General features: G+C 39.2%; 1 protein-coding gene across 11 annotated transcripts in view; it reads left to right on the top strand.

The window, feature by feature from the left end:
* The window catches only part of TMEM63C (transmembrane protein 63C), an 86,713-nt gene that overhangs the window by 8,235 nt on the left and 53,272 nt on the right, over window positions 1-25,206 (top strand). For 4 of the 11 annotated variants that reach the window (XM_083349199.1, XM_083349195.1, XM_083349189.1 and 1 more), the window contains exon 2: window positions 17,453-17,630. The gene's annotated coding sequence lies outside the window, so the exon portion shown is untranslated. Of the gene's footprint in view, window positions 1-1,725; window positions 1,742-8,988; window positions 9,071-16,769; window positions 16,788-17,452; window positions 17,631-20,812; window positions 20,929-25,206 lie in introns of those variants that run through there. The other 7 variants (XM_083349190.1, XM_083349197.1, XM_083349194.1 and 4 more) reach the window with 5 other exon arrangements.

Below are 25,206 nucleotides of genomic sequence, written 5' to 3'. Positions count from 1 at the left end.
AATGAGCTTATGAACATGTGGATAACAGGATACTAAGGCAGGCAGTTTGCTGCGCACGGTCCCTTCATATCCTTGACCTCCATCTCTACACTAGTTTTATTTTACTTTGTTTTATTAATATCCTGCCTTTCTTTTGGAAGCTTAAGCTTGTATTTCTTCCTCCAGTTTTTCTCACAGTGACTGTGCAGAGTAGTTTGACTGGAGAAAGTGTCTGGCCCGAAGACTCTCCAAGAGTCTCCAAGATCTCAGCCAACATCTTAACCTTTTCATTCCATTTGCTCTCTTTTATTTTTAAGCTAACTTCAGTGTACAGGTAGTTCTCGACTCACAACCACAACTGAGCCAAAATTTTGTCCCATTTTACAACCTTTCTTTCCATAGTTGTTAAGTAAATCACTACAGTTAAATTAGGAACACAATTGTTAAGTGAATTTGGCTTCCCCATAGACTTTGCTGGTCAGAAAGTCACAAAAGGTGATCCCATGACCCCCAGACACTGTAAGCGTCCTAAATATGAGTCAGTTTCCAAGTATCTGAATTTTGAACACATGACCATGAGGATGCTGCAATGGTTGTAAGTGTGAAAAACGGTCATAAGTCACTTTTTTCAGTGCCGTTGTAACTTCAAATGTCACTGCTGTAAGTCGAGGCCTACTTGCACCTTATCGTTTATTTTTATATATGATCGCTTTACTTATATGGAGTCTGACTATTTTAAATCCCCTTGGGTTGACTATGGGCTTCAAAGACAAGTGAAAAATATGTTAAGTGGAGAGAATAACCTTCTTCCTTTGGTCATAGCTTCTTGCATTCTTACTTGGAAGTGTAAATATGGAGTGCTCGGAGCACTCTTGGAGTCTTGAAATAGATTTACAATATGTGTGGATGAAAACATGCTGATAAATTGGCATTCTTTTTCTTCTCAAAGGTTTAGCATCTAGAAAAGAAAAGACAAAGGAAGTCAAGTCTGGATGTGGTCAGCCCTTGTATCTGATATCAAATGCTGACTCTTCGGTCTAAGCCTTCCTTGGCAGAACAGTGATGGGCTAAAGTTTCACTAAGGCAGGGGTAGGCAACCTTGGCTCTTTTATGACTCGTGGACTTCAACTCCCAGAATTCCTGAGCCAGCGTGGCTCAGGAATTCTGGGAGTTGAAGTCCACGAGTCATAAAAGAGCCAAGGTTGCCTATCCCTGCACTAAGGCAATGAGGGCCTCTAAGAGTGCATTTGGATAATTTTACATTATAAAAACTTAGCAAATGTCATGACCCCCTTTGAGCTTATAGGTTCAAGCTTTTCTGCCTCCCTGCCTCAGGCAGTATATGCCCAAGAAATGAATGGGTTCATTTGGAGAAACACGTGTGTATGTGTGTGTACACACATAAAACCTGCTTTTCTGGATCAGATTAAAGGCTCTCCTGATCCATCAGTCAGAGAGCGACAGCAAGACATACATTGCTTTACTCTTTATTTTTATGACTAGCTGCATCTTCTCTTCAGAAGGACTCTGAGCAATTAAATGCACTGAGGCTGGTTACCTAAACTTCCTTGCAATGTAAATGAAGAAATCTGTGCCCAATTGTAGCCCTTTCTCATTAGCAGCAAGATTACCCTTTGCTTTTAGTTTCCTGCAGAGAACCTGTGACCAGGGATTTGCATGTGACTTTGGGGCCAAATTTAATGTGACCATAAGAAGACTGAGAGATGGGATGGGAAATACAGCAGGAGTGTCAAATACCAATGTATGTATATTTGTATGTGTGTATGTATGTATGTATGTAGCTGTGTATATAAAGACAGAGACAGAGAGACAGGTTGCTTTTGTTCGTGCAGCTGTCAAAATGTTCATTAAATAATTTTAAATAATAAATAATCTATAGTTAAGTTAACATGACATTATTGATGATTGATAAAAGCAAAAATATGTTGCCTTCTGTAACACAGTAAAATACCCCTCTGACACCAGGAAGCAGGAACAAATGGTGTCTTCTTCCTCCTGCATGCCTATCACATGTGCTGGTGCAACACCTGTGCACAAGGCAAGGCAGTGCCCCAGCAGGCTTTGGGCTCCAGCAGCACCAATAACTTTTTTTGCTCTGATGGGCTGTGCAGAAGAACTCAGCGTTAGGGTTTCAAACCACTGACGTGGACGGAATCCTATCATCTATCTACTCAAGGTCCTTTTGCTTGATGCAGGCACAAATGCCAGTTGCTGGTCCTAACTTCACTACCTTATTTAAATCTAATATTAAAACTCCTGCTATCCACACATAGTTTCCTTCAGCATTTCTAAGAGTTAAAAGGACAGGAAAAGCATTCCAGATAAATGGAGAGTCATTGATTTGATTTGATTTGATTTGATTTGATTTGATTAAATTTATATGCCGCCCTTCTCCCTGAGGACTCAGGGCGGCTCACAACCTTAAAAATTAAAAAATATAAAGTAAAAAATTTAAAAAAGAATTAAACAATAGATGTAATAAATACAAGACAATTTAACCCAGTAAAAAGCCTAATTAAAAAACGTAGTCAGTCCAGGCCCGCTTGTTGGAACAACCAGGTCTTCAGGTCATGGCGGAAGGACCGAAGGTCAGGGGCCGTCTGCAGCTTCGAGGGTAGTTCATTCCAGAGGGTCGGCACGCCCACAGAGAAGGCTCTCCTCCTGGGGGTCACCAGCCGGCATTGCCTGGCCGACGGCACCTTGAGGAGGCCAACTCTGTGGGAGCGAACCGGGCGATGGGAGGTTGACAATGGCAGCAGGTGGTCTTGCAAGTACCCCGGGCCTAAGCCATGTAGGGCTTTAAAGGTTATTACCAGCACCTTGAATCACACTCGGTGGGTAACCGGAAACCAATGCAGCTCGCGCAGGAGTGGTGTAACATGGGAGTACCGAGATACTCCCATAAGCACCTGCGCGGCCACATTTTGCACCAGTTGAAGCCTCCGGGTGCTCTTCAAGGGCAGCCCCATGTAAAGAGCATTGAAGTAATCCAGGCAAGAAGTGACGAGGGCATGGGTAACCGTGCATAGGGCATCTCAGTCCAAAAAGGGGTGCAACTGGCGCACTAGGCGAACGTTTACATTGCAGACATGTATTTCTAATATGGACTAATATTAGAGATCTTGAGATCTGAACTCTTCATGCACTACTTGTTCCAGGGGGAGAAAAGTTATGACTTAGGAAAAAAACATGTAAGCCTTAACTTGGCAGGAATACAGATTTATGAATTTTGCACAGCTGCCATAGGAGCAGCAAGATTTTGCACCACTGAGCACTTAATGAAGGGATCAGGACTGTCTGCATTCTCTGTGTTTGCTAAGGGGTCTGGAACAGAGCGTGCTCTTTGGAGTTGCACGTTCTGCTTATGAGCTGAGCTTGTTGCTCTGGTTTTTTTCCATTTTGGAAAAACTGAACAGCATTTTTTCTTTTTTTTCCTGGAACCTACATATGATTGAATCAAGCAGGCAAGCAGAGATGACAACTCAGCTGGGTTGCTTCTTGGCAGGCTGTAAAAGAGGAAAGGCACCAAATGTTATTCTGAATACATTTAGAGCTTTGTCCAGAGAAGCCAAAAGTACCTGGAAGCATGACAGGGCTTCAGAGGAGATGGCTGGGTTGCTGGAGAACAGGACACAGCTGCTGTGGTCAAAGGGAGGCTTTTAAAAAGTGCCTTTCAGTAGCCCAGATATGGTTTCATATTTAAAGGGTAACTACCGGTATATGACTAGTACACCATATCCAGCTTCTGTGCAACAGGAAGGAATTAGTGCAAAAGATTATTAAGTTGGAGTTAAGTGTGTAAAAGAACAAGAAAGTGTGAAGAAATAAATTAGCAGGCTCGTTTCCCCCATAGATGTTCTAATTCTCAATATTTTAACTGAGATAGGAAGGACAGAAGAAAACAGAATTAGTTCTCATCTTCTTCTGAAGTCCCTGGCGGTTGCCATTCTACTGAGTCACATATCACAGCAATGTTATAGCTGACCCTTCTTGTTCGTGGCACCTGCCCTGAATCTAGAAGCTGCTTTTCCCGTTACCAGAGTTAAAGCAAGATTTCATTGTCACGCATTAAAATAACCATTAAAAATGATGTAGTGCTTAAAAAGTGCAACACTTTAAGCCTGAAACTGAATGCTGGCTCAGTATTGCTGCTCTTGCGTTAGGAAGGATGATGAGAAGATACCTGAGGATAGTGCCAGCCTCTCTGGAACTAAGCCGCAAATTATAAGTAGGCCTTTCATGAGCTAGCAAAAGCAGCCAAGAGACCATCTCTTGAACTGGTTGAAAGCTGCAGTGTCACCATCACTAAAGGCCGAGGGGGGAGGGAGTCTGGAGGAAAGGCAAAGTACAGGAAAGGAAGCATTTCGAGCTATAAATGCGAAATCAGATCCACAGCCCAATGTGATACATTGCTGATGTGCGCCGCCTGTCTCTTGAATGCTTAGAGCAGGGGTAGGCAACCTTGGCTCTTTTATGACTCATGGACTTCAACTCCCAGAATTCCTGAGTCAGCTGACTCAGGAATTCTGGGAGTTGAAGTCCATGAGTCATAAAAGAGCCGAGTTTGCCTACCCCTGGCTTAGAGGCTGAGCCAGCCCTGTTTGTGAGCTACAGCCATGGAGCTGCAGTCTCTGACAAGTGGACACTTTTATGTTCCTGCTGATTTCAATAAGAGATTTTGAAGCAGATTACTGTACTTCCTCCTACCTCTAAAAGCAACTGTAATGCACTACATGACTTAAAATTACTAAGTAAGTAAGTAAAGAAAGAAAGAAATGGATTTGATCAAGCCTCACGACCAAATATAATTGTAATAGGAGGGTTCATCTGAGTACTTGCTCTGTGCCTCCATTGGAGATGGTACAAGATAAAACCATGGATGAGTTTAAAATGGTGCAGTGAGCAGATATTTAACAGAAAACGCTAGTAGGGATCATTATTTCATGCCACAGTGATAATGATTAAATATACCAATATGCTGAGCCCTAGTTCACAAAGCAGCCTACAATGACCTCTTAAGTTACTGAATGAGGTTCAAGATGACCTGTGCATAAAGCCACATTTAGCCATGAAAACCGGCTGGGTGAGTTTGGACCAATCGTCAGCTTTCTGCCAAATTTGCATCATAAAGTGATGGTTGCTGGGAAATATTGGAAGAGATGGAGGTATGTATACCCTCTTTCACTGTTGGAGAAAAGACTAAAGGGAGGAGCAAAACAAATGGACAGTGGAAGAGATTTCAATGACACAGAACAGAAAGTCCATCTACTTGGCTTCTAAAGGTAGGTCATTCTGAGTAGGTCTAAAGATTTAATAGCCACTGTCAAAGTAGGGTTTAAAAGCAAAATAATCCTGAAATGTGCATTAGCATCCAAAGAAGGTTCCCAGTGCAAGACAATTGTTGATGGGGAATGTAAAAGAAGAGACAAAATATTCATGGCTTACTACTTTCCGAACAAGTTGTTTTTGAGGGGCATTCTTGATTCAAGCATCCCTGTTCTAAAATCCCACTCTCCCTGTTCTGGGGGAGGGGGAATTCCAGGCTTAGTAAGCTTGTAGTGCCAACTTAAGACTATTTGTTCAATCTTGACTGATTAAATTTCACTATGGTCCAATTCCGAAAAGACAGTATCGTCTTCTGATTACATGCTGAATTATGCTTTAAAAAAATGTTCAGATGGATTGTATTCCTCCTTTGGGATTGTTAAAAAAGAAAGCAAATGAAGGGTAGTCATTTTAGAGAAATAATATGGGAACTGAAAAAATTTAATTTCCTTCCTCCCTCCCTCCCTGATTTTAAATCTGTTCCTGCCCACCCCCCAAAATGTGATGATTTTACTTGTTTATTTAATAAACTGATAAACCATTTGCTATATCAAAAGGATAGCCTGCAGCACATATAATCTACTGTTTGAGAACAGGGTACCACATGTACCCACTGAACTCTAAACTGAACTCTGAACTCTTTTTCTAAACTTTGTCTAAATATTTTTGTTGACTCACCAAGTAGCATCCTAGTTAGAAAGCTATCATTCCTAGATAGATTTAACCTGTCTGTTTAAATTATTCATTTTATCTCATTTTTAGCAACTCCCTAGATACAATTTTGGTATGGGGCAGCTTATAAATATCTTTTTAATGATTTTATTGTTTGTCAAACTACTTTGTAGTTTAAAAATGTAGAGCAAAAGAAGCATCCATAGACATCTGTTCCTAACCATAAAGTTGCCAAAAGACCAATATGTACATTGTCACACTACAATGCAAGCTTTTTCCTTCTGTGTTTGTGTTGTGACAGGTCTTTGTCACACACACACACACACACACACACACACACCTCTTTCATGTTTGAAAGCAGTTTTCCTTGCTTTCAAGCTCTTCAGTTGTGTTTTAAGTACAACTTTCTATCTTTCTTACTTATTTTATACACAACCCATTCCCAAAGGCTGGGGCAATAATCCATCTACCTGAACGGCATATCTGTGGTTCAGCACATTAGATTAATGTAAACTAATTTATTAAAAAAAGGAAATTGCATGTCTATTATTTAGTCTTTGTGGTCCTCACAATTGCAATAAAACATATCAAAGGGGAAAAAAATGCAAACCCCCAGCATTTATCCATCAATAATTTGCTTCAATACTATTTCCCTGCAGAAAAAGTACCAACTAGTAGAAAGAACTGCAGTTATGCAGATTTGAGAAGACATTGTCTGGATTCTGTACAACCATTACATTAGCAGAGGGTTTTAATGATACAGAAAACCCTGCTCAGAAAGGTCTAGAGATGCTTTTCATCAACATTTCTACCTTGGTTGGTTAATGAACTAGGCTGCCCGTAGTATCTTAAGCCTCTCTGTTCTCTCCGTTTTTATTGTTCTCAGTCCCTATTAATATTTCTGGGAAATTGTTTATGCCCTACTAATTTTGGGCTCTAGGCATTGGTCTCTAAGGAAGAAACTGCAAAACTTCAGGTATAATACTAAGAACATATGAACTAGGCCAGGGGTAGGCAACCTTGGCTCTTTTATGACTCATGGACTTCAACTCCCAGAATTCCTGAGTCAGCTATGCTATGCTGACTCAGGAATTCTGGGAGTTGAAGTCCATGAGTCATAAAAGAGCCAAGGTTGCCTACCCCTGAACTAGGTTGTGGGGAAGCATATGAAAAATATTATTGTAACAGATATTTCTGCTAGGTTTTGCACCCTGAACAAAATAATTTAGCTGTTATTTTATTTTCTGCAAAAAAATAACAGGAGTTTGGGTTTTTTTAATTCCAGCTGCTTTTTCCCATTCCTGCAAACAGGAATGTTTAAAATGTGCTTAGAATCGGTGTTGAGGCCCTCATGTCTAATAACAATGCTTTGATCTTGGGAGTCCTTTCCCCCAAAGATTTGTCTCCTGGCCGCGGTAGATTTTTTTGAGAACCAAGACAGTTATTCCACATATGAATATGAATGAATTTATGAAACTTACGATTGAGTTACACGGGAAATTGGGAGACTTCTCATTAGTTTGGAATTTTGATAGTTTTGTGGCTTCTAAATATTTTATATGAGTTTATTAACTAAAATAAGTGTCAGAATAATTCTTAGGCTAGGCTAGGAGTAGGGAGACCCACACTGAAAAATCTATAGTCTTAAGGCTTATTTGTTGTTTTTAAGCCAATTCCTCCCTTTCGTCTTATCCTACTTCATGAGACTGTTGTGGGGATAAATTTGACCAAGAGTATCATGCATGCCAATTATGAGATATAAATGCACAAAATTGTACTTTTGAGTAGCAAACTCTTATAGTTAATTAGGAAAATTTTTATAATTGAGTTAACTCTGCCTGTACAGCATATTCCTTACCAGCACATTCAATGCTGAAATGATAAACCCAAAATCAATAAGAAAAATAACTGGTTAGTGTTCCCTCCCCTTTGGGAGAGTTTTCTTCTGCAGATATTGATTGGACTCTGATTCCTGCCTGCCTTGAGTCTTCTAGATCCTGAACAGCAACCTGAATGTCAAGGTTATTGGTGTCCTGTGATAAATTGATGCAGCTGCTATATTAATACCCTTCACCAGGAAGAACATGCTGGTACAGCATGTAGAAAACTGTGGCTTTTAATGTGGCTCTAAATGTATGCAGTTCAGAGCTTCAAATGATATTCTTATCATTTCACAGGAAAATATCTGTCTGAACAGTTCTTCAGTCTAGGGCAGGGATCAGCAACCTGAAACAGTGAAAGAGCCACTCGGAACCGGTTCCCTCACAAAAGGAAAAACTGGGAGCCGCAAAAAATGTGTGTGCATGTGCAGAACAGGGTTTGACTGAAGAGTGGAGCCAAGGCGAGATATGCACCTACCCTGCATATTTGAATTGATTGGTTGAACTTTTTTAGTCCCACTTTTTTTTTTTTGGACTGCACATGGCAGAGGACTGGGAGCCACAGGAGATGGCTGAAAGAGCCGCATGCGGCTCCGGAGCCGCGGTTTGCAGACCTGTGGTCTAGGAAGTAGAGAAGCTATTGTAGTTGTACTGTACAGAGTCCTAACACTTATCTACCCCAGTTGTTGAATATTTTCTCAATTCCAAGACATTTTTTCCCATTGAAAAAAGTTATTCAAATGCTTAAGTTGTTTGTTCCTGTTCCATTGTAGAATGCTTGACCTATCTTGGGTTACATCTTTGATCTTCGATGCTATTTTTATAGAAAGTTATAATGATGGAGTCTGCCTTATTTGGAGAAAACGTACAGCGTTTCCTAAGTTTATGCACATAGTTAAAGTAGAATTCATCTATATATTTTATCATCTTTCCTATCTCATTTGTAGAGTTTATTTTACTGTAAGCTTTTATCATTTTAAATAAAGTATTTAATAATGGCAATACTTTTAAATAATGTATTTAAAATGGTAGCACTCGTGGCATATTAAAGATGTCATGTTACTGATTGACGTATGCTCATTTTTTAATTTCCCTGCTCTTCCATTTTTAGATGTGAAATCTGAGGATTTTGCTTCTGATTCTGATAACAGCAGCAACAACAACATCAACATCAACAAACCTGTCCAGGCAAGGTATTAGATTGTTTTAAAGCCGGCCTGCCCCAGAATTTATAGGGTGAAGCCAGGAATCACAAGATAGATTGGTAGATGCTTGTCAGTCAACCCACCCATTATTAAGTCATTCATATAAAAAAGGCAGACAGTAGGCCTCCCCATGCCAGCTTCTCCAACAAGTAGCACATAGAGCCAGAATTGCTGTTCCTACCCTTTATCTGGAAATGTCATGCTTTCTGCTTCATGCTTTATTGTGTCTCTCCAGCAAAAACCTCCTGTCAAAGAGTAAATTTAGATTTTTGCTCTAATTTCTTTCCCTTTTTTCTTTTTTTGCTTCTGTTTGTTCTGCCTGATACAGCTCGGAATTGTAGTCTGCTAATTGTGTTTAGCTTAAAAGGGTTTTAAGTGCTGAAAGTATTGATAGACCTTGCTATACACAAATAAAATGAAGCAATAAGAAATGTCTCAGGAGACAGATTGGCCAGGATATTTCGGGCAAATTTCTGGAATTCTCTGCTTGACATACATGTGTGGTTTGATTGGCCTACATTTAAGAAAGAGGGTTGTTGGTTTTTTCCCTCTTGCTAATTAGCATTTGGGGTACTGACTGCTTTTTACATGGCTTTAAGTTTTCAAATTCATTACTAATTACTGTTAAATCTTTTTTAAAAAGTCAGTTCCACTTCCATAAAAGGTTCAGTTCAGTGAATGGATAGATAGATGGATAATCTGCCAGAATCGTTGTTTTAACTGTGATTAAGCCAGAGTTTATTACTTCAGTTGCAGTGGTGATCTGTAGCTTAATAAAGAAATGCTAAATCAATGCTGAAAGAGAGGCCCGGGGGAGTAGCCTTCAGTCCCAAAATTCATTCTAACTTTATCACCAGCCCTTATTAAGCTGGGGGGAAAATCGGAACAGTGAAGATTTTGCTTGCATTTTTGCAGAGTTTGGGGCACAGGAACCCCCACGCATTCCATCACTCAGACCTATTTCATAATGCCTTCTCAATATCACAGAAGAATGATGGTTTGAAGCGTAATAGCTCCCCTTCACTGCATCATTCAGAACTGGTGGAAATAAAGAGGACTGCAAATTGGCTTCAAATACCTTTTGAAACATTGTAGGTTAAAGTGAAGTGGAAGTAGCCTCTGCAACTTCTTTCCTGTTAAATTGAGTTTTTCTTTAGGACAATAGCCAGTCTGAATGGAAAATCTTGGCATTATACTCAAACACCTTTGAGTGGCAGTAGGATGGAGAAGGCTGTTCTGAGATAATTTAATAAAGAAATAAATAACCAAGTTTGTGGATATTAAAATTATCTACTCTAGAATGGATTCTATAGTGAGAGTTTACTTTATGGATACATATTAGTCCTTCTTAAAACAAGGAACGAATGGAAGAAAAGCACATCTTGAGAATGACTGGAATGAGAGATGGTTTGGTCTGGGCATCTCACTATGGAGAAAATGCAACAAGATAAATTCTGCAGTCTTTTTTATTGAAAAGTTTTACAGTACATTTTAAACATAAATTGACCTCCCCATAAAGCCCACCCTTCCCTCCCCCCCACTTCCCAGAGCTGAATACAGGGCATTGCCTCTAACAAACTTAAACTAGAGTATGCTAACTATCTATGAATACACTTTAAATCCTATCGCACTTTAACTCCCCTTAGACATTGCTAAATAATAATGCATCTTATTAAATTCTAATACTCATTCATATGCTAAATGAAACTTTTTAGTCCCATATTTATTCTGAATGTAGTCAATCCATCTTCTCCATTCCGAAATGTATCTTTGTTGCGAATGGTCTTTCAAATATGCTGAAATTTTTGCCATTTCTGCTAGGTTTGAAACTTTTAGAGTCCACTCTTCTATAGTAGGCAGATCCTCCTCCTTCCAATATTGCGATACCAAAAGTCTTGCTGCCGTTATTAAATTCGACATCAATTTAGTTTCTATAACAGTACAATCTGTAATACCCAACAGAAATAACTGCGGAGAAAACCTTATCTTTTTCTTAAATATTTTCTGCATATTCTACCAAATTTTAATCCAAAAAGCTTTAACTTTTTTGCAAGTCCACCATATATGATAGTACGTTGCATCGTCACAACCGCACCTCCAACATTTAGGTTGATAATTTGGGTACATACATGCTAATTTTTTGGGATCTAAATGCCATCTATATGTTTGGGCAAGTAAAAAACGTCGGGTTAAAGCTAAGATAATACAAGGACCAAAGGCAGAGGGAGGACTTGGGCTCCCTAATTGGAAGTATTATTATGTTGCGGTGTTGTTAGTTTGGATAAGGGAGTGGATGACTCTCCAAAATAGGCGGTTGTTAGCGTTAGAGGGACATGATCTATCCCAAGGGTGGCATGCTCATTTGTGGCGGGAGTCAGGAAGCCCACCGAAATATTTTATTAGGCATTATTTGCGTAATATATTATTAGGGGCTTGGTCGTTAGTTAGGAAGAAGTTTTATACGAGGACTCCATATTGGCTGTCGCCGATGGAAGCATTGACCTACCTTAATGTGTTTAACCCAGAAAAAAGGGTGATTTATAAAGAATTATTGCATTCAAATGGAAATCTAAATCGCAATTGCAGGAACAGGGTATCCAGGTAGATTGGTGGGCGTATATGCAGCTTCGCAGTCGGTTTATGAAGGAGAAAGTGGTGCCAGGGATTACTAGAGAAGCTCAAGGATTCGATAAGATTCTTTTCGGGAAAAGTGAGAAGTTGCTGGCAAAATGTTATTCCTTACTATTGGATATGGACGGGTTAAATGAGCTTACAGAGGGCTTTAGGGTTGCCTGGGTAAGGAATCTGGGTTACCAAATTGATTGTGATAAATGGTGGTCCATTTGGGAGAAAAATGTTAGGCTAACAAAATTACTGCGTATAAGGAGAATTTTTATAAGATGATGTTTCATTGGCATCTCCCTCCAGCTAGATTGGGTAAAATGTTTTTGGGTGTGTCCCCAGCGTGTTTTAAGTGTGGAGAAAGAGAGGGCACCTATTATCACCAGTGGTGGACCTGCGGCGAAGCAAGGAAGTATTGGCATCAGCTTCATATATGGTTGAATGAAATTTTAGGACATTCTGTTAAATTGACTCCTGAGACGTTTTTGTTAGGCTTAAAACCAGACAATCTGAATAGATCTGCATGGTATTTGATGTCACATTTGTTAACGGCGGCACAGATTTTATGGGCTCAATATTGGAAGAATTCTGTTAGTCCTCCAAAGGCTCTGTTAATCAAGAAATTTATTGATTATGCGGAATCGGACCATTTGACCATGCTGTTGAAAGATAAGGGGGATACAGATTATTATATATCTTGGAGACCGTGGTATGAATGGTTGACAAAAAGGGATGGTTACGGGAAGGATTGATTATACAATGTAGCAGCAACTTGTCTAAATCATTAGAATATTTATTATTATGTTTTGTATTTTTTTAAAAGAATTTTAATAAGCACTGTGATGTATTGTTATGATGTAGTTGTGGATGATTTCAATAAAATATATTAAAAGCAAAAAAAATAAAATAAATGCCATCTATAAAACATTTTATAAAAGTTCTCTCTTAAATTTTGTGCCTGTGTAAATTTTACATTTCTGACCCAGATTTTTTCCCAAGTATCCATCATTATTGGCTCCTGAATATTCTGGGCCCATTTTATCATACAGTCTTTAACAAGTTCCGTTTCTGAATCTATTTCTATCAATAAATTCTGCAGTCTTTCAAGAGAACATTTAGGATAGAGACTGTAGGTCTTCATGTAGCACAATAAACAAGGGCAAAGTAATATCAGGGCATTTCAACTTTTATGGTACTCTATGGCAGACCTGGAAGTGATTACTTTGGGGAAACAGGAAGTATCAAAAGGTTTCAGATTATTTTAGTAGGCTGCAACAAATGCAGTGGGTTTTTAAGAGATTACAGTTGTTAATTGATAAGGTGCTTATATCGGAAGTCCTCAACTTGCGACCACAACTGAGCCCAAAATTTATGTTGTTAAGTGAGACATTTGTTAAGTGAGTTTTGCCCCATTTTTACAACTGTTCTTGCTACAGTTGTTAAGTGAATCATTGTAGTTAAGTTAGTAACTTAACTTAAGAGAATCTGGCTTCCCTATTGACTGCTTGTCAGAAGATCACAAAAGGTGATCACAGAACCCCGGGACACTGCAACGGTTGTAAGTACGAACCAGTGCCAAGCATCTGAATTTTGATCATATGACCATGGGGACGTTGCAATGGTCTTAAGTATGGGAAATGGCCATAAGTCACTTTTATCAGTGTCGTTGTCACCTTGAACAGCCACTAAATGAACTGTTGTAATTCAAGGACTATCTGTACTCTGTCTCTCACTGTAACTTGCAACAGTATAACCAGCTTGCCTTCTCTTCCCTTCCTCCGACCTTTCCAGTTTAAACCGTATATTAGCCTAGCTCAGGGGTAGGCAACCTTGGCTTTTTTATGACTCGTGGACTTCAACTCCCAGAATTCCTGAGCCAGCAGGGCTTAGCTTGGAAACCTCTCCCTTCCCCTCAGCATGGCTGGCTCAGGAATTCTGGGAGTTGAAGTTCACGAGTCATAAAAGAGCCAAGGTTGCCTACCCCTGGCCTAGCTACTTTAGGCATCTGATGAAGTGAACTCATGAAAACTTACTTTAATAAAATGTGTTAGTTGGAAAAGGAGCTACCAGATAGCTCTTTTTCCAACTAACAATAGTTTACTTAATGCTAATCATGGGGGAAAGAAAGCAAACTGGGGGATATTGTGCAGATGATCAAAACAAATTGCAGCTTTCAGTCGCTGGCAACGACTAGAAAGAGCTTCATCACCTTCAACATAGCAGAAGTTGAGTGACCCAAAGAAGCAGCAGAGATTCCTGTAGTTGTGATTGTTTTTTTGTGATGAATTGTAAGTACAGAGTGACCCAATTTTGACTAGGTCCAGTGCACCCAGATGAAGGAAGCTTGTCACTTCTTTCCAGTCCAGTTAAACTGAACAACTAATTTTCCTTTGCACTTGCAGAACTGGACAAATAAAATAGATACACGGAGTTCCATACCAATAAACAATAATACGGCTTAACAATGGCTAGCTATCAATCATTTTAACATTTTTTCATGATACATCCATTTTGCACATATAGGCAGTCCTCAGCTTAAGATCACAAAAGAGCCCAAAATTTCCAGTGGCAAGCAAGGCAGTGAGTTTTTATGACCTTTTTTTTTTTTTTGCAAAAGTTGTTAAGTGAATCACTGCAATTGTTAAGTGAATCTGGCTTCCCCCATTGATTTTGTTTGTCAGAAGCTGGCTGAAAGGTTACAAGTGGTGATCACATGATCCTGGGACAGTGCAACTGTTGCCAATTTTGATCACATGACCATGGGGATGCTGCAACAGTCATAAGCAGGTAAACTGATCATTAGCATTTTTTTCAATGCTGTTGTAACTTCAGACAGTCACTAAATGAATGGATTACCTGTAATTCTAAGGATTACCTGCAATTCTAATGTGCTAGTTAACAAATCTTGCTGTAGCCTGCCATGGAATTCACATCTACTCTGCTAGTGTTATCGTTAAAACTCACCGCCCTGAGTCCTTCGGGAGAAGGGCGGTATATAAATTAAATTAAATAAATAAATAAATTAAATAAATAAAAGCCCAAACTATTTATTTGGACAATGTAGGTGTAATATTGCTCTGTTTTTGTTATGTATGCAAAAGATTCCAAAACTGATACCAGACTGAGTACCATATGAATAGAATTCAAACCATAAATCAATTTCTTCTTTATCTTAATAGTGTAGCCTGCTCTTTAGGGCATGTATAAAATTGTTACTGGTGGGGAAAAAATAAAGTTACAAAGTATGGTGATCCAACACCATATGTAATAAACCAACCACAATATAATGTGGTTTCTTTGGATTTAACATGTCCTTTGGACTTAGCTATTTTGGATTTCAAACCATGGTTTATAGCTTTTAAATAAATATTTTGACTTATCCAATAAAACATGGTTAAATGCATGTGTGAACTCAAGTGTTATCTTTAAATTAAGATTACTGACAAGTTGTCAAAAATTATAAGCCAACCGTATCCAACCACAGAAAGACAAAGGCACCCACAAGTTGATCTTATCTCGTAGGTACAACTATGTAGGTTTATTAACAGCAGTTGGACAATGCCTTGACAATGCCTTTAAGGAAGGATTTAAATTTCTCAGTCTAATTAGCTAGCAACATAATGCCAGCTGAAACATTTTGCATTGCGTACCAGTATTTCCAGTGAGCTAGGCAGTGCTTTCTGTCAATGCCAATATTATTTGCTACACTTTGTGGTGATGCAGAAGAATAATTAGCTAATGCTTAGCTGTGTACGCATAGACAGGACAGTGCCAAGCAAATATCAAGTTGCTGCAATTCTGGGAAGGGTGTGTGCACACTAATGATACTGTCGAATTAACATTTGCTTAGTGCTTTGCAGATACATCATGCACTGTAAACTGAACTAGGAATATGGGTAAAGCACAGAATATATAAGGGATTATCAACTAAAACAGAGGTGGACAACTATGGCCCCATTACAAGCTAGACTTCAACTCCCAGAATTCCTGAGCCAGTTACGCTAGCTCAGGAATTCTGTCTGGGAGTTGAATCCATAGATTGTTAAAGGGGGCATAGTTGCCCATCCCTGAACTAAAAGGTCCTAGAGATTGTCTGCCCCCTTCCCATAGGCCAAGGGGCCAGAACTTTTCAAAAGCAGCCCTTACAATGGTATATAATTGGGAGCCATCACCTAAAAACATTTGCTTTAATTAGTATCCTTCAGAATATTATAAAGAAGCAAGAACTTATGTACTCTTGGGTTTTACATTCACTGTTCTTGTTTCTCTTTTTCATCATTTCTGCTGATGGGCACTAAGAAAAATCAGAATAAGTTTGAATTTTATACTAAGAAGAAAATTACAAAGAAAACAATATATAACATTACCAAAATAATATTTTACCCAGACAGTTGATTCATCTGGAATAAAATAATGAGCACTGTTTTCTTATTGGGTTCCTACCTCCCTAGAAAAGCTTGGGATTGAAATGAGATTTTTTAGATGTAAACCATCATTCTGCTACTGAATATTGCCCATTTTGCTTTAATGCCGTCTATTGAAGGCCTTTGTGATGCTCAGAAGTTTGCACTTTTGATGCTAGTATATCTGCACGACCGTTCATTCACATTCAGAGCAGGGAGGTGAAATATAAATTTGCAAATATTCAGGAACAAAAGGACAAGTATGGTTGACATTGATGTATACAATAATTAGCAAATGTGTCTGCCAATGTGAATTGCGGCTCTTTGAGATCATGAGGGCTTAGAAGCTTCTTCTCATTTTTGTTAGGATAATTGACCTCATGAGCAAGCTGCAATGTGTTCACTGATGGGTTGAGGTCATAGTTTACATAAACTGTCTTGATTCTTCATGACTGGAATTATTTGGCGTAAATATTAGATTTAAATGTGCCCGTATTCAGTAGTCAGGGCTACTTAATTGAAAAGAGACAACCATGAAATTACATCTAGTCTAGTCTAGGGAAGGGTCCTGCCTGAATCCTTATCATGTAGTCAATCCCTCCCTTTCCATCTTAGTTTTACGTTCCTGCGAAACTGAGGTCCAAAATCCAGGTGGATCTTATGTCTAGTCTTGAGACCAGGTATCTGTACTATCTTTTTTCTCCGATGAATCAGAATCATGCAGAACAAAACTAGCATCTTCCAGTTTTTTGGGCTAATGATGGACGTTTCATTGTCCCCAGGCCTAGAGACTCTGGGTATCAATCTCCACGCATTCTTCTATACTTGCTTGCCCTAACCAATAATCTTCCTTCTACAAGAATAACTTGCCAACTGAACCAAACTGGACAGACTTACTGCAGCAAGAAGAGGATTGGGCAGTTGAGTCTTTACATCCAGGCAATTGTGTTAACTTGCATTTTGACCACTTATTCTCACCACTTATGCATTTCAGCTGAGCGTGGTGTATAAAATGTAAAGAGAGAGCAGATAGTGATTGCCTTTGGCAAAAAGCCAGCTAAAGTGACAGAGAAGACTGACTGTTTCTTTGGGATGTTTTTCCAGGATGGGGTCCCTCTCTTGCTTCCTTGACTGGGGTTATAAATTGTGATTAGAAAAAGAAACAGGCCTTTCCGGACAGTTGGCCAATCCAACTCTCTGCTGCCTGCCAACACAAGGGAGCTCCCCGTTTCCAGATAAGCAAGAGAGAGGGGAAACAAGGCAGCCAATTCTTATGCATCATAAGCTGCGTCTGTAATGTAGCAGCCTCAGCAATACTGACACATCATTCTGCTTCTGTCTCCAGGGCCCTCAAGACGTTACTGCTGTTTAAAGGCAAAAGTCGGCTCCAACACTGATTGCGGGAACTTTACTGAAGCCCACTGAAAGGAAACCTTTTGCTACTCAAGACCCAGGCATCCCTCCTTCATCCCCCGTTATTCTCAATAGCGTGTGTTCAGGACTGACCCACTGATCCTTGTCAGGTAAGTGGCAAACAGCACAAGACTTGGGTTTTGGAAGGGGGGAGGGCAAGTTGAGGAGAAGAAAATATGATTTAAGTCCTCCCATCTGTAGTGCCATTTAGTGTGAGGATTTCCTTCAGCAACCTGTAAGCAGCCAACCTGAAGAATTTACTCTGACTTCTGCCATTGCAGATTTGCTGAAAACCAGAAGTTCAGCTCTTGTTAAGTGTTCAGCCACCTTTTATCCTGAATATCCAGTATAGCAGTCTTTTAGAAGTTCTTGCTTGAAATCTATGAACTTTTCAGAGCTGAAGGTGGGGAATTTCTTTTCAGTCTAAAACTAAGGCGGTGATGTTCTTCAACAAAATTAAGAGCTTGGATATAAGGGCCTTATACCAAGTAAACCTCTGAATTATCTAAGTTTAGTATCATCGGCTGAGGCTGTGACTATGGCTCAGGGATTTAGACAAGAGCCCTCTAAGACCTACCTAGAGATGCATAGATGGCCCTTGAGTGTTTTTCCATTAAAAAAAATACTTTCTGGCTACTTTGTCCTTCCATGAATGTATGGAAGATTAGGAAGATTGGATGAAGTTTTGTGCATGAGTATTTCCTGTGGCAGTGGCTCATGGGTCATCTGTAGATCATGAATGGGGAAAATACCTTTTGGGTGTCGTGGAATGCCTGTAAGGCATTTTGGTCTGATGGTTTGTAGATCTCAGCAGGAACACCATCCTGCCCTGTTGCTCTGAGTTCACCTATGAGATCACTTCCTTGATCTCATCAGTAGAGGGAGGCATATCTAGGGCATCTAAGACAGGCAGCTGAGCAATCTGCTGTGAAACATCAGGGTAGATTGAAAAAATGTTTAGCTCAATGGTTTTTCAGCCCTTCCTAACGTTGGATCAGGCTCAACCCATCAGTTGACAGCAAAGGGGAGCATTGAGATGTAGAAAGACCATAAGCTGACTTCATGACACTTGACAAACTTTCTGGTGGCATGCATGTCTGCATAACGTTCTACCTGCTCAGCTTTCCTTGCCATCACTTGTCCTGCATTTTTTGCAGTTTTATCTGCACTTTGGGCTGCAGGTGTTTAAAGTTGCCTTTCTTTGAAACAGATGATGGGTCGTTCTGCCCTTCTGCAGAGGGCTTGTTCTTGGCCCGAAGGGCTGCTGAAATGGTCTTGTGTTTTTCATCAAACTATTTCCATGTGCCTGGGTTTTCAGTCCAAGTACAGTTGTTGCAGTTTATATCAGAGATCCCCAAACTGTGCACAGTGGCCCACTATTGGGCCATGGCCTATATTCACTTTGGGCCACATGAGTGGCAGGCTGGAGCGTACACATGCACACAGCTCCACTCACATGAAAGGTTGGGGAATATTAGTCTATATGATATCTTTAAACTATTCGGAACATGTTCTTACAAGCATCCCAAAGGTGCTTTTTTTTTCCTTCCATACAGTCAGAGGTGAAGAAGCTTCTTGCATGAGAAGCAAAACAAGAAAGTCCTTGTGGGGAAAAAAGCACCTTTGGGATAACTATGACCTGGATGATTGAGACTCTCCATAGATGTTCTTACAAGCAGTAAATTGCTGGAGAGTTTTTCATTAAGTACTTCTTGGAAACATTGGGCTTGATCTGGCTCTTATAATCTGCTGATGTTGAATGACTATGTTTAGGTTTCAGACCAACCAGACCAGCCTGTGGTCAGTCCAGCACTCAGCACTTCGTATGGTACAGGTAATGGTGCCATCTTTAATATCATGCTGTCATACTAGTCAAGGAGGTGCCAGCATTTGGACCTGGAATGCATCCATGTAGTTTTGTACTTGTCTGACCATCATGTTAATAATGCACAGGTTCTACTTGGCATATTTGCTCAGAAGCAGCAAGCCATGCTATTCAGTTCGCTTACCCTTGGTTTACCAAGGACTCCATCTCAGTTGTTATTGTCTGTCCCCACTCTGGTGATGAAATCTTCCAGAATGATGAATTGCTGACTGATGACTTGTTTGAATAATCTGGTCCAGGTCCTCATAGAAACCTTCCTTGTCTTTATCTGGACTTGTGAGAGTTGATTTATAGGCACTGGCATTATTTTAAAATGCTTATTGATCTTTTAGTTAATGTGGAGTTATTTTAAACCAATTTAATAACATTGTCAGTTTTGGATACCTTGCTCCTGAGATACTATAAAGCTGTAAAAAAAAGGAGTGAATTCTAGTGATATTTGGCAATCATACATGATTTTGCCCATATAAATGTTTCAAATTATCTTTTTATTTCATTTAGGATCTAGTGGTGGAATTTAGGAGTACTATGGGAAATCTGACACCTGTAGGATAAACCTTTCAGATAAGCCATTATTGCCTACTTTCAGAATGGCCTCCTATTTTGTGTACTGTAATCTTCCCTAAAACAAGATGGAGTTTTTTATTTGTAGGGAGATGGACCCTGTCTGAGGATCTCATCTCCTCTAATCACAGAACATCCAGGCCTCCTCTTCCAACGTTTTTTGCTTTAAAGAAAGCTCCCAAGAGAGCTAAAGTCATTAGACGTTAATATTCTGGCATTTCCAGATGGCACAGTTTCCAGTCTCATCCTCTTAAAGTATTTGGAAGTCAGTTTCTGCTGAGCTGAGAATGCGGAGAATAGCCAAAGTAAAGCATTAACCAGTCCAGGCTGCCTCCAGCCTAAGAGAAGGCAGCTACCGAAGGTCAGTGCCCCACACTTCAGCTATAGCAGCTCCTGACAAAATAAAAACAAATGCTCCTATTCTATACCAAAGCGGGAAAAATAAAGTATTAGTCTTCATTTGATTTCATTGGGGTGTTTCTAGTATATGCAGTATGTGTATAGACATCGGTTGCAGTAAAAACTCTGGGGTGATAAGCCCTTATTGGAAACTCTGTTGGTGTCATGTCCCTGTAGTTATGCAAGAAGAGGATATAATAATGTAAGTTGTAGGGTGGAATATCCATGGGAATAGTGCAGAAAGATAGCAATGGCCCACTTGAGCTGAGAGGTAAGATAAAGCAAGCGTTTAGCACAGGGGTAGGCAACCTCGGCTCTTTTATGACTCATGGACTTCAACTGAATTCTGGGAGTTGAAGTCCATGAGTCATAAAAGAGCCAAGGTTGCCTACCCCTGGTTTAGCACATTGTGTTCATACAAACAGAGATAATCAAGCCCAGCAGGGTTTTTTGTTTTTGTTTTTACAGGCAGGGATTGTGAAATTGACTAGAAAGTGACTGGAAGGGTAATTCACTGAGGGTGCTCTGAAATCCACCAAAGGACTTCATGTTCAGATGGGGTAAGGTTCCAGTTTTTCATGAGTGGGATTTGGTTTACCCAAGCTCTGCAGAACTGCAGCATTGCAAATTGCAAAATGGAAATTTGGCGCTTTAAGCTGCAACTCAGACACATTGGGAAAAATAATCATCTCAACCACACAAGGAGGAGGATGCTGCAAGAAGTGGGCTGCATAGTACCCATGCTAAAGTGACATAAATGTCCCTTGTGGAGCAGCTCTCCATTTGCAGAGGTGTCAGTTTGACTGAAGCATTCAGTAGCAGTTTTCTGTTCACTAGACACCGTAATTGTGCAGTGGGAACTGCCCCAGATTTAGTATCCCTTATTTTTCCAATAGTGTGGATGGTATTGATACCCTTGCTGCTCTCTGTGTGTACTGTAACTGCACTGAAATGAACTATGCCTGCAAAGATGAAAGCATAATGATGTGAAAACAATCTGTACTTATACTGCTATAATGAGGTCTGGCTTTTTCCAAAGGATGACAAAGCATTAAAACAAGCATGATCAGCAGTGGCAGATTTGACAAGCACATGGAGAGAATGATTTTCAGAGAACTGCAGATGGATAAACTTTGGGTCTTCTTATCTGGACAACTGCTTTTTCCTGTGAATTTTTTTTTCCAGATACAGGCAGAGAGGTCTTCCTGGCAAGCATGCCTTTTGTTAGTGAAGTGACACATTTCAGTAAGAAACAAGAAATGAAGTACCGAAATTATTGAGATCATCTGAGTAATACAAAGCAATATGAATTACAGACAGTTAGGTGCATTCCACTAGTCACTCAAGATAACCAGGGAATGTACACCCTAAGTTCAGATTTATACTTCAATATATGCCCTGTGAACCGCCCTGAGTCCCTAGGGAGAAGGGCGGTATAGAAATCCAATAATAAATAAATAAATAAATAAATAAATAAATAAATAAATAAATAAATAAATAAATGGAATATTGAAATGCCCGTAAGTTCTCACAGACATTAATATGTGCATAATGTTAAACTCGTATGGAAGATGGTAGGGCTACACTGTTTTTGCAATTTGCAGTAAAAGTATAAGGGTATGTGAAACTCAAGCAATATTGATCTGCCAAGAAATTCTATCTTCAAAAATTTCTCCATTTGAAAATTGGATAGCTGGCCTTTTCTTAGTCTCAGCATGTGCTGTAGTGACATTTATGCTGCTGAAAGAACATGATGCAGTTTTCCATAATTTTCTTCTCTCCAGAGATATTGGGTTTCATTTCACTCAAATCCTGTAAGATAAAGACCAGCATATGTGAAAAGCATTGTGTTGAGGCCAGCAGTGTGATATCTGCAGAGTCAGGGGAAGACATATTTTGTTCTAGTTCTGTGCAGCTTTGGTTGCAGTTGAAATGTCAATATCGGTTACTGCAAAATTATTTTACAGACGACAGAAAGATTTTATCCGATGGAGAGATTAGTGTCAATATCTGTGTCAATTGATAACTGGATTCTCAGCTGGTACTCTAGCGCTGTTTAATCTAGAAAGATCTTGTATTTGTGGAACTGGGAAAATGAACAGAATAAAGACTCAGGTGCTTTGCTAGAATATTGCAGGTGGAAAGCTGAGGGATATTGGATAGTAAAGGAGAAATTATTTAAGTAAGCAAGTTTGTTTCGGCTGAGGGGGATTGATTGGAATTGTAATTAAAACATATTTAGAAAAATTCCACTGGGGAAATTTGGGTTGACTTGTGGATACTGAAATGGTTGTGGCATTGTGACAAAGCCAATGGGACTGGCTATGGCATGGTACCAGCTTGCCATCTCCCCATGCTGAAGTTTTGCATATTCAGTAGGATAGAAGCCGATGCACAGCAAAATACAAGAAAGAAGACTTTATATGTACCTGGGCATGTCCTGTGTCTCAAATGTACCATTTTACTTAACGTGTACCAAATATCTTGGCCAAGAGACTTGGATTCTTTGTAAAAACACTATGTGGAATTGCATTATTTATTGCAAGAAATATTTGGAAATAAGGAAATATTTGCAAATAAGAGTGAGAAACTACAGATAGCCTAGAAAACTTCTAAAATGCTTCTTGTAGCTTAGTACAGTGCACAGATGTATTATATCAGTAGTAATAAGCAGAAATTTCCATAAAAGAGGGCTGCTTTCTTCTAAATACATGTAAATGAGAAAACATTCATTTTCTGATTACCATTTATTGTTACCAACTTTTAAAGGAAGCTGCCTTATCTCTCACGCTTGCTTCTTTTCATGCATGCAAGATAATGAGCCTTATATCAGTAACGGGATATTTTCTACATGAGTGTTAAAACTAGGTAACATCTTTAAAAAAGCAGACCTTTGTAGAGGCTGAGGGTGAGAAATGAGGTGAGATTTAAATGCTGGAACCAATTTTTTGGTCATTACAAAAAGGAAACATTTAACGTAATTAAGCAGAACACTGTTTCTTCTCAAAGTGCCTTAGGTTACATAGGCTTCCTTTTTTCCTGTTGAAAACTCTGTGATTAATCTTCTTTTTAGAAAGCGGAGGAGGGCTGAGTCTTGAGAATTACCGTTGTGTAGTTCTAACAGAGTTTCAGTCCCTAATGAACCCAAAATAGTGTATTTTGGGATCCAAAATGGGTAATACTCCATTTGTTTCTTGGACATCTTCTTTGCAGGTTTTACTCAAAGCCCCTTCTGTATCCTTTTTTAATACATTTGATGCATCTCTGCTGGCTTAGGAAAGTGCCAGAACCTTTCTATTATCCTAAGTGTTGCAGTTTTTTATTCAAACTCTTCTATGTTATCTTCCAGTAAAATTGGGGATTGCATGTTGGATAATTTTATTTATTTATATTTCATATTTCTTAACCTATCTCACGTTTGAAGCACTTCAGCCTTTGATTACTAAACTCACTCTGGAATGCTTCAATAAATACAGGGCCTTATATTGGTGAGCAGAAGTATATTGGCTAATAAATTTAGATTTTTACACACACACACATACACAACACACACACACACACACACACCTGAAGTGTACCAGGCTGGGAAAGCTTAAATGAAAACATATTAAACTTTCTTTCTAGATAGATTTAGTGCTCTTTTTTGTTCATCATTTCAGATTTTCATACATATATTCTTTCATAAAATGCTAAGTGCTGTCTGACATTAATTCATTTTGTGTTTGGCTGCCTTGATTTGTTTAACAATAAATGATTATAGAATAGATATATGAAATAAGCAAAACAGAAGGGAGATTCTGAAACTAGAAATTAAGTGAGAAAGGATGAAAACAAATATTCCTTTGCAGGATTTTTTTTCAATTTTGTACATATTAAATACAATCATATGTCATGCATAAATTGTTAATGGTGGGAAACAAATAGCAGAATCAAAGGACTTCAAAAATTATATATTACTTTCCAGAAAAATGAAACAACCTTAAGGATTTCCTTTTTCCACATAATCTGCATGTAGTTTTTCTTTTTCAGAGAAGTTTTGTTGTCTTTCTTCAACTTCAGCTGCAGCAGATGGAATTATAGAATGGGTTCTTCTTGGAGTTCACAAATCAGATTTTGCTGTTTTCCTTCTACACTTTCTGGCACAAAATAAAATGATAAGGTTTTATAGTTCAAAGCATTTGGACAGATTCCGCTGCCACTATTTTAAATTAACCTGATTGTCCCCTGTTAATTTGGCGATAAACTAGCCAGTTTGAAAGAAAGTGTTAATTTGAAACAAATATAAAACATGAAAATTTACTAAATTTACTAAGAGGTGGTGGTGGAGGAGGAGGGTGAGCTCAAGACTTAGATGTGCAGTTCACATAATACAAGCCAGTTTTACCTCTGAAAGGAGTTTAGCCTCTCATTCCCTTCCTCCCATTTGAAAGATAGAAGGGTACTGGCCCCATGACATTGGAGATCAGCTACATCTTTTCTTTCCAATTGACCCAGAAGTCATGAACTGATGTTTGTGTACAGAAGCATTTATTGATGGGTCTTTCCTAGTTGATGCTCAGTATTGATTCGCCTTGGTGTGCTGACTCAGTGCATCTGACCACAGCTTTCCTCTCTCTCCACTGACCTTGTACTCTTAGCAGCCAAAGTCACATATATGGATAAACATCATTCATTTGTCTAGCAAGTAACAGCTAATTGGAGGCAAATCTTAAGTTGCACGCTCTGTTCTGCAAAAACAGAGGCAGACTTTTCAGAGATGCAGGATTCAGGAGCTGCATATCTGGAAAAGGAGACGACTAGTTGAATATTTGATATTTAGGGTTCCTAAACAATCTTCA

Source organism: Vipera ursinii (genome assembly GCF_947247035.1).
Source record: "Vipera ursinii genome assembly, chromosome: 1".
Taxonomy (NCBI): Eukaryota; Metazoa; Chordata; class Lepidosauria; order Squamata; family Viperidae; genus Vipera; species Vipera ursinii.
This window is presented reverse-complemented; position numbering and strand designations above follow the sequence as displayed.